Source organism: Ixodes scapularis, unplaced genomic scaffold (genome assembly GCF_016920785.2).
Source record: "Ixodes scapularis isolate PalLabHiFi unplaced genomic scaffold, ASM1692078v2 PGA_scaffold1__304_contigs__length_218370807, whole genome shotgun sequence".
In the NCBI taxonomy this organism is placed as follows: Eukaryota; Metazoa; Arthropoda; class Arachnida; order Ixodida; family Ixodidae; genus Ixodes; species Ixodes scapularis.
In genome coordinates, this window is record NW_024609846.1 from 95,360,379 (window position 1) to 95,368,418 (window position 8,040).

Sequence of the window (8,040 nt, forward strand, 5' to 3'; positions counted from 1 at the left end):
ATTGTCCGGAAGACAAAGTGACTGCGCGTTCCAGATCGGCTACTTCAGTTAATTACATTCGTGAAAAACTCGGTGTCGTTCAAGAGACCCGTTTAGTAAACTCCGATGAGATGACAAGCTACTCAAAACATTCAAACCCATCAGAGCAGACCCTCAGGCAGCGACACCTGCAGAAGAAAGGCGCCTGTTCGTCGTTTCCCCCTCAGGATTACAAGAGCTGCCGCAGCTTCCTCCAGCGGCTTCGAAACACCGATCCCGAAATGTCGTCTACGCAGAGCAGTTTATTTCACATGAAGTACGAACAGAAAACGCACCCTGTCGATGTACCAAAAGGTCTCATGACGCTTGCTAAAAACAGGCTTGGCAAGGCGTCACTACAAGGCTGCCAATGCTTCCAGCCGCCGAACACCGCCGAAATGCTGACGTGCCCAGAACTGCGGCCTCTACGCCTTCAGAACCAGGAGAATATTTTTGTGCCAACCTTGCGCAAAAATTCTGGACAGCGTCTGAAGAGGTCGGCTCCTAGCATGGCAGACCTTGAAACCGCCCCTGGTTTACTCCCGATGATGCCGAGTTCGCTAGTGGATCGGGAGAGGATGTAGAATATTTGTTATCGATTAAATTGAGTTGACGAAACCCATGTCCCCTTTCCTCAGAGGATATAGCTCTGTTTGAATACCTCAGAGCCATTGGGCTTACTCAAGCAGTTTTGCTGTACTTTATTTCTTTATAAATCATAGCGTAGCTGACGAGCCAACGGGAGCAATTAAGCAGTACCAAACTTGGCTTTCATTGTCTTTTCATGCGTCGCGACTTTGCACTTTTAATTTATGCGTTTCTGTGTGTTTGGCTTGTAGCATTAGTCTGTCTTCTGAGTTATGGTAGAACGAAACAGCATACAGGCTCTAAGTAAAAAAATCCTGGTCTAACACCATCTATACTTCATTTCGCTATGTTGTCCATAATGGATCCTAGGGCTGTATAACGAACCGGAAAAATCGGCACCACCTGCACATAGAAAACTCAAGCTTTCTCCAAATGTGTGTTTCACCCGGTAAAATACGAAGGCATAGCTCCCTTTCTGTAAAAAAAAATATATATATATTAACAAAGATGCTAGGCTCAATGGTGGATGCGTTCGCAGACGACGGTGTTAGCGATATTTTTAACTTGTGTCGCCGTCTCCCAATAATTCCGGTCCTAAACTCCACTCCACGTTTAGCAGTATCTACGAGATCGAAACTACGTCCTGTTTTAACAAAATAATGACTAATAACATTTTCAGTTTTTTTTTTACAATTATATTGGAAGCGTGCCAGGGTATTCGATAGATAAAACGTGGCACGTGCATATAAGGTCCCTATATATGTAAAGGTTCGGGAGATAAAAGGATCACGAAGCGTGTAAATGGTGGATTTTAAGGTGATTTTTAGCACCACCGATTGTTTCACTGAACCAGGGGTTCTGTTTACCTGACAAAATTTTGAAAATATGGAGCACTACCTGAATACGTAGATGTGAGCGAGTAGGTCTATATTAGTCTATAATTTATCTTATATTTATGCCCCTCGTTCATTAAATTCAGGTAGATTTGGCAAGTAGAAAAGACATGGTTTAACAGTTATGTTTTAAAGTTAAAAATTAAGCTCCCCTTTTTCCAAAATGAGCCAAACCCAGAAGCTGAAACTAAGCCTATTTATGCGGAAATCTGCAGTAAACCTAGGTGTGAATCATTTCCAAAAGGCTTCAAAGTGATATCTGTGACATTATGGGAGAAAAGTCACTGACAGCCTGCCGCGGTACAGGGCTCAAAGCCAGTCTGATAAGCAAAGACCCTCGTTTACCTCCGTTTCCATTCACAAGGATATGTCTCCTCGCAGAACGAGAATTGTTCTCTTTTAAAAAACAATATTTGCGCAACCCAAAGCACAACAGGTCGGCATCGCGTTGCTGCCGAGGTCGCGTTAGGCCTCATTCACACAGCCGTTTTTTTTTTTTTTTTTTTTTTTTTTCCGTCCCGGCGCCGTCTTGGCGCCGGCGTGGAAAGACGCCGGGACGGAGGCTGCGCGAGAGAGTGTTCGGACAGAGAAAAAAGGCATCGGCGCCGGAAAAGTTGGATTGGATTGGATTGTGACAACTGATCAGTGATTGCGCACAGCTCAAACTATTTCATTCCTTTAGATAATTAAAACGTTTAAAACAATATAATACATGACTATATGTTTTCCTGAAACGACAAATTGAGCAGTTATTTGCTCCTCAACTGTACTGTAAATCTTGGTATTTTGTATTTTAAAGAGTTTAAGTACATTTCATGGAAGATGTCTGGCAACAAGTCACATTCGCTTATGTTTACAAGTGTTTTTCAGCTGTTCGCGAGCGCGCGAAAACCCGCAAACGACAATGGCGAGCCACTCGAACCAAGGGTCGTCTTTTGTTTTTCTGAGCACGCTGCTATTAATGTTTCTATTGCGCAAGCGAAACTCGGGGCGCGGAAGGAAAGCTCAGCGACCAAGAAGCGTCTGGATGCGGAAGATGTGTCGGCATCGCAACTCCGGCCATTCGGCAACTCTCCTTCCGCTGCTGCGGGAATCGGACACACAATATTTCTACGAGTAAGTGCAAGGTCTCGGGTTCGGTCGCACGGGTCCCAGCACATATCACCTGACTGTCATGCTTCTTGCAGCTACATGAGGATGCTTCCAGCCATATTTGACAGGCTCCTCTCCCTGGTGGAAAACTCAATCCGAAGACGGGACACGAACTTGAGAGAATGCATCCCGGCAAGGACGCGACTGGAAATCACACCAAGGTAGGAATGTGCTGTTAGTTTAGAGATGTTTGATCGACACGCAGTTTTCAATGAACACCTGTCGCAGTTGTGTCGGCATGGTGGTACCCCACTCAAGCAAACTATAAATCCCCCGTATACACCTCTTTGGTGGCCATACTGGAGCTCTGAGCGTCTTTAACTGCAACAAGATGTACCAAAAAAAATTTTGTTTAGTTTAGCTTTTTACAATTTAATTAAAGTTTAACCATTCACAAAGTAGTCAGCCAGAAATACAACGCCAGTTGTCACACCACCTTTTACATCAAAACATTTCTTCCACAGTGATAGGCTTCAATGCTTCGTTCGTTTTCTTATTTCCTTCCAGCTGCTAACCTGAGAGTCTCTCAAAGCATTTTGCAGATTCTGCTGACGGTTTCCCATGAGGGAAAGGGAGCTTTATGTACACAGACAGCTCTTTTATGTCTGCCATTACAAAATCAACAGAAATGGTGATAGAGCCTTATGAAAAACGATGCACTGACGTAACAACAATGCCACTGGACACCAGCTGATGCAGAAATGGCCAGGGGGGAAGCTTATAAAACTTTAGTTCCCCCGCCCCCAAATGCCTGGCCGCACCATCTGGACAGAATTGAAGTCTCTCTTGCATCTATAAAATGTTCTCATTATTTGGGGGTACTGTTTCCGGTCACCTACCTTGCGAGAATCTCATCGCATAAAATGAATTCGGTTCTGTTCACCATGGTAATCGCTGATCATGTTTGCTTTTTCTTCAGCTAGGTACATGACTTCATATAGGATTCCGTTGCAAATTTCTTGCCAGTGGTGACAGCCAGTGGAGTCTGTCTTACGCTTTTCAAATTGCGAGGTCTACTGTGTCTGAGGTGATTGCCGAAACTTCACAGGCAATATGGGACAATCTGAAGGACGACTATGTGAGATGTCCCCGAACTCCTGAAGAGTGGATGAACATAGCTAGAGGGTTTCTCCAGCGCTGGAACGTTCCAAACTGCATCGGTAAGTGGTGTTCCAGACACACGCATCATTTACATGGTGTGCATGCTTCAAGTACAAATGTGGCCGGTATTCTGGCATTTTGGTCCACTACTTTCAAGTCTATTAAACTTTATGCCCCGCCACTTCCACTATTTGTTACCATTTTGCCATGAATTATGTTTTTGACATCCTATGAGTTGCAGTGTCCAAGGTATGGCAATTGGATGGCATGTCTTCGCTGCACGTCAACCAAGGTATGTTGCATGAACATGCGAGCGAGGAAGGAACCAAGAGATGCATGCCAGGTATCAGGTAAGGTGATGTCAAGAAAGAAGTACCATGTGTACAGATGCACAGAGGATTACAGCATGAGCACGTAATGTAGGCGTGTATCTAATGGGAATAAACCTACTGTCTACTTCGCCTACATCAGCCTCACTTTATTGTTTGCCTTTCGGATATGAAGCTGAAGGGAAAATTCGTCTACTTTTCTGTTTGCAGGAAGCATCGACGGGAAGCACGTAACTGTCGAGGCCCCTTGCAACTTGGGCTCCGAGAATTTTAATTACAAAGGAGCATTTAGCAAGATCCTTCTTGCAATGTGCGGTTCAGCATACAAGTTTTGTATGTAGATGTTGGCCGCTGCGGTGGGGAGAGCGACGGGGTAGTGTTTCGAAGGTGTGACCTCTCTGGTGCTCTTGAGTCGCAACAGCTGGGAGTCCCCCAACCATCTATGCTTCCAGGAGGCAACGTCACCCCATACGTGATCCTTGGGGACGAGGCTTTTCCCCTAAAGCCGTACCTCATGCGGCCCTATCCCAAGCGCTGTACAACATCAGATGCAGAAAGGATTTATAACTATAGGCTTTCTCGAGGAAGGCGTGTCATTGAGAATGCTTTTGGCATCCTTACAAGCAGGTGGCGCATATTGAGGCGACGATTTAAAGCAACCGACGAAAATGTCAACAGATACGTTCTTGCATCCGTGGCCCTGCATAACTTTTTGATGACGATAAATGAAGAGAAAAACCGTTACTGTCCTGCATTTGTAGATACCGAATCATGGAACGGAAATTTGATTCAAAGGGAGTGGCGCAAGGAAAAGGGTACCGTGCAAATTTTTTCATCCGTATCAAGGTTGGGGTCTAATAAACCCAGTAAACTATCTGAGCAAGTTCGCGAGAACTTTAAAAAGTATTTTATGGGTCATGGGAGGGTGGAGTGGCAGTTAGACTATATTCACAGGAATGTTCCTCGGGTGAAGCTTACGACACCACAATAAAACATTTTAGGGGCAGGAAAAGCACAACTGCCTTTATATTGTAGCTATTTAGACTAGTTTATGAAGTATATTATATCGCAAACTCGTTTACGCAAGTATGTTATATCATAGACTCATTTATCCAAGTATTTTATGTCGTAGACTTGTTAACCCGAGCATTCCATATAATCATTTTAAGTGTATAGATTTTGTTTTATTTTGGCATGCAGGGGTGACAATGCCTTGTGTAAACTTTTTTTTTTTCACCTGCTCTTGTGATTTCTTTTAAGCACACAGCAATCACAGTGATTGTCTTACTCATACTTCTAGGGCAGCAAATAGTATTCTTGTTTGTAGCTGAAAACGTTAAATAGTAATTCATCTCAATCTACTATGCACATCGAAGCCACATACACAAACTCAGCTCTGTTACGTCACAGCGCATTGGGTAGGTACACTTCCGATCTGGCGCTGTGGGCGGTAGTCACTGTGCGGTATATGCATACCTATGTTGTTTTGGAAGATATCGATAAAAACATGCCTTCCGTCAAAACGCCGCAACTGGGGCTGTACCAAAAGAGCCGGGAAAGGTTTGAATGCCAGTTCTCATGTGTTTTCTGCCTGCCCAGTTCTCCAGGTGTCTCATCATCAGTTGGAACCTTTATTATTATTGTCTTCATATAATCTTCATAACATAATACCTCACCCCGCACGTGTTATGGTATCATGTTCTTCGTTGCTAGAGATTTTCATTACGAATCATGATATCTCGGAAATTACTAGCAAGGTTATCTGTCCCGATTTGAGTGACCATTTGCCCACGCCCATCTTGTCTGGGAGTCCACTGATCTGACTAATTTAAACACACTTTGGGTTTAACAAAAGAAAGCTATTTGAGCCGTTGCGAATGTCTCTTGGATATCTCCATTGTTACCTCTTTTTGAACAATATTCTTAAACCTATGTATCAGATATTTACGCTGAGCGTTTAATGTTAGCATACCAAGCTGCAACTCGTGGTAAGCATGAAGCATTCTTCAGATTGTCTGACCTTCGTCCATACATCTCATTGTACCATTCCCGACTCATTTATCCTTGGCAAATTCCTCAATCAAGCATTTACTTCCCGAATTGTTAAATCATATTTCATCAATGGGATTCGACATCAATTTACTAAATAAAAGGGACATACCCAACATTGTAGAAATGTGTGCATATTTTTTTTTGTCTTGTGTTTTGCAAAATTACAGTACATCTAACATTGTAAAAAATTTGCATAGTTTACCTCGTATTATTTGTTATCCGATTTCTTGATTTTGGAGCCTTTGCTGTCTGCCTTGTAGAGGTACTGTGGGCTGGTCAATCTGTGCAAACGGATCTTTTCCTTGGACCGCAATAGCTGGTGCGGGAAGCGCTTTGCGTTGAATTCACAGAGACTTATGGTCGTCACATTTATTTGTTTTGTTCCAACATGAGCGCGGGAAGAACCGCCAAAATGCACGGACCACCTGCGAATTACGTTCAGTGCGTCTTCAAATTCAAACAGCTGCCTGATCGTTTAAACTATCGTCTCCTCTTTCAAACGCTTCTGCTTGTTGTCGTCCGCTCGTTCAAACGACAGCGGCCCGTAAACCAAGCATTGACGCGGTAATTGCGATAAGAAGTGCAAGCCTCAAGACTTTTAAGCTCGAAGATGGGTTGGGGGAAGTAGGCTCGGTGTAAACAGTAGATACAAGGAGATTCCGATCATTGATACCAGTGGCCATCAACAATTCACTTGGTCAGATTCCGCTTGCGATTTTCAGTATCGACTTCGACCACCTCAGCTACGCTTTACGCTTTTGCAGCCCGAGCAATGTCGTGACTGAAGAGTGCGAGCGGAATATCATCATGGGAATCAGGCTTTAGCGTCCATTCTGTGGCGTCCACGCGGAATGAATCGCCGCAAGTCATATTATTCACGCAACGTTTTGCGGTGTAACGCGCCTCATTAATTTCCCTGAGGCAGCTAAAGTAGTCGGACATTGGCAGGAAGACGTGGAATCAACAATTCTAATGCAAAAAAGGACACGGGGACTCACACCGACGCTGACAACATTGCCCTCCAATGGTTTGTTTATGGACGACCGCGGGCTTCTTGACCACACTCCATTGCGCATGCGCGGCGCCAATGGCGTCCGCCAGGGGACCTCTGGTTTGTTTGTAAACATGAGTTGGTATTGCGTACGACTTGTGACCCGGGATTGGACCTGGCGACCTGCAGCCCTGGTCTATCGTGTCGTAGGGCAAGACGGAGTACAGCACTTGTAACATGTAATCAGCCCCTCTAACTCATTCTATAATTATACAAGTATAGAAAATGTGCACTGTTCAAAACTAATAAATCTGAGACATTGTTCAATGATAAATACTTTTAATTACACCAAAGGCTTTAAGAGGATGAACCTTAGCACTTGCCGACCAGAGAGCAGCAATAATAAATCAAGGAAGCAAGACCAATAAAATGCACACTATGCCATACCTGCACAAGGAAGCGCACGAAGAAAATATGGACATACATACATGCAAGCAACAGCACAATATTCACAGAGCAGTCCATGGACATGAACAATGCACTTCCATGCAAACAACAAACATAGAAGGGTGGTGACACAAAATTGCCATGCAAGTTGAATGCATGGTTGTCTATGACAGTGGTTCTCAGATTTTGGGGGGGGGGGGGGGGGGGGGTGCTAACCCTTCGGAGCCCCTGAAGACCTTTTTGGGGTTCCCGAAGCCCTCGACCATCAATCAAGCCGAGCAATAAAACCTTTTTTTATTCATTCTGGCTATCCGACAAAGCTAAATAGATCAAGCCATGTGCGCCAAGCGAGTAGGGTTGGTTATTCTCTGTTTCAGAGCTTCAGAGATTGTTTGCACACATTTAGTTTTCTTCATTTACCTGTTTGTCATTTTAATAGTTTGATATCCCCCCTCCCCCTTAATAGATG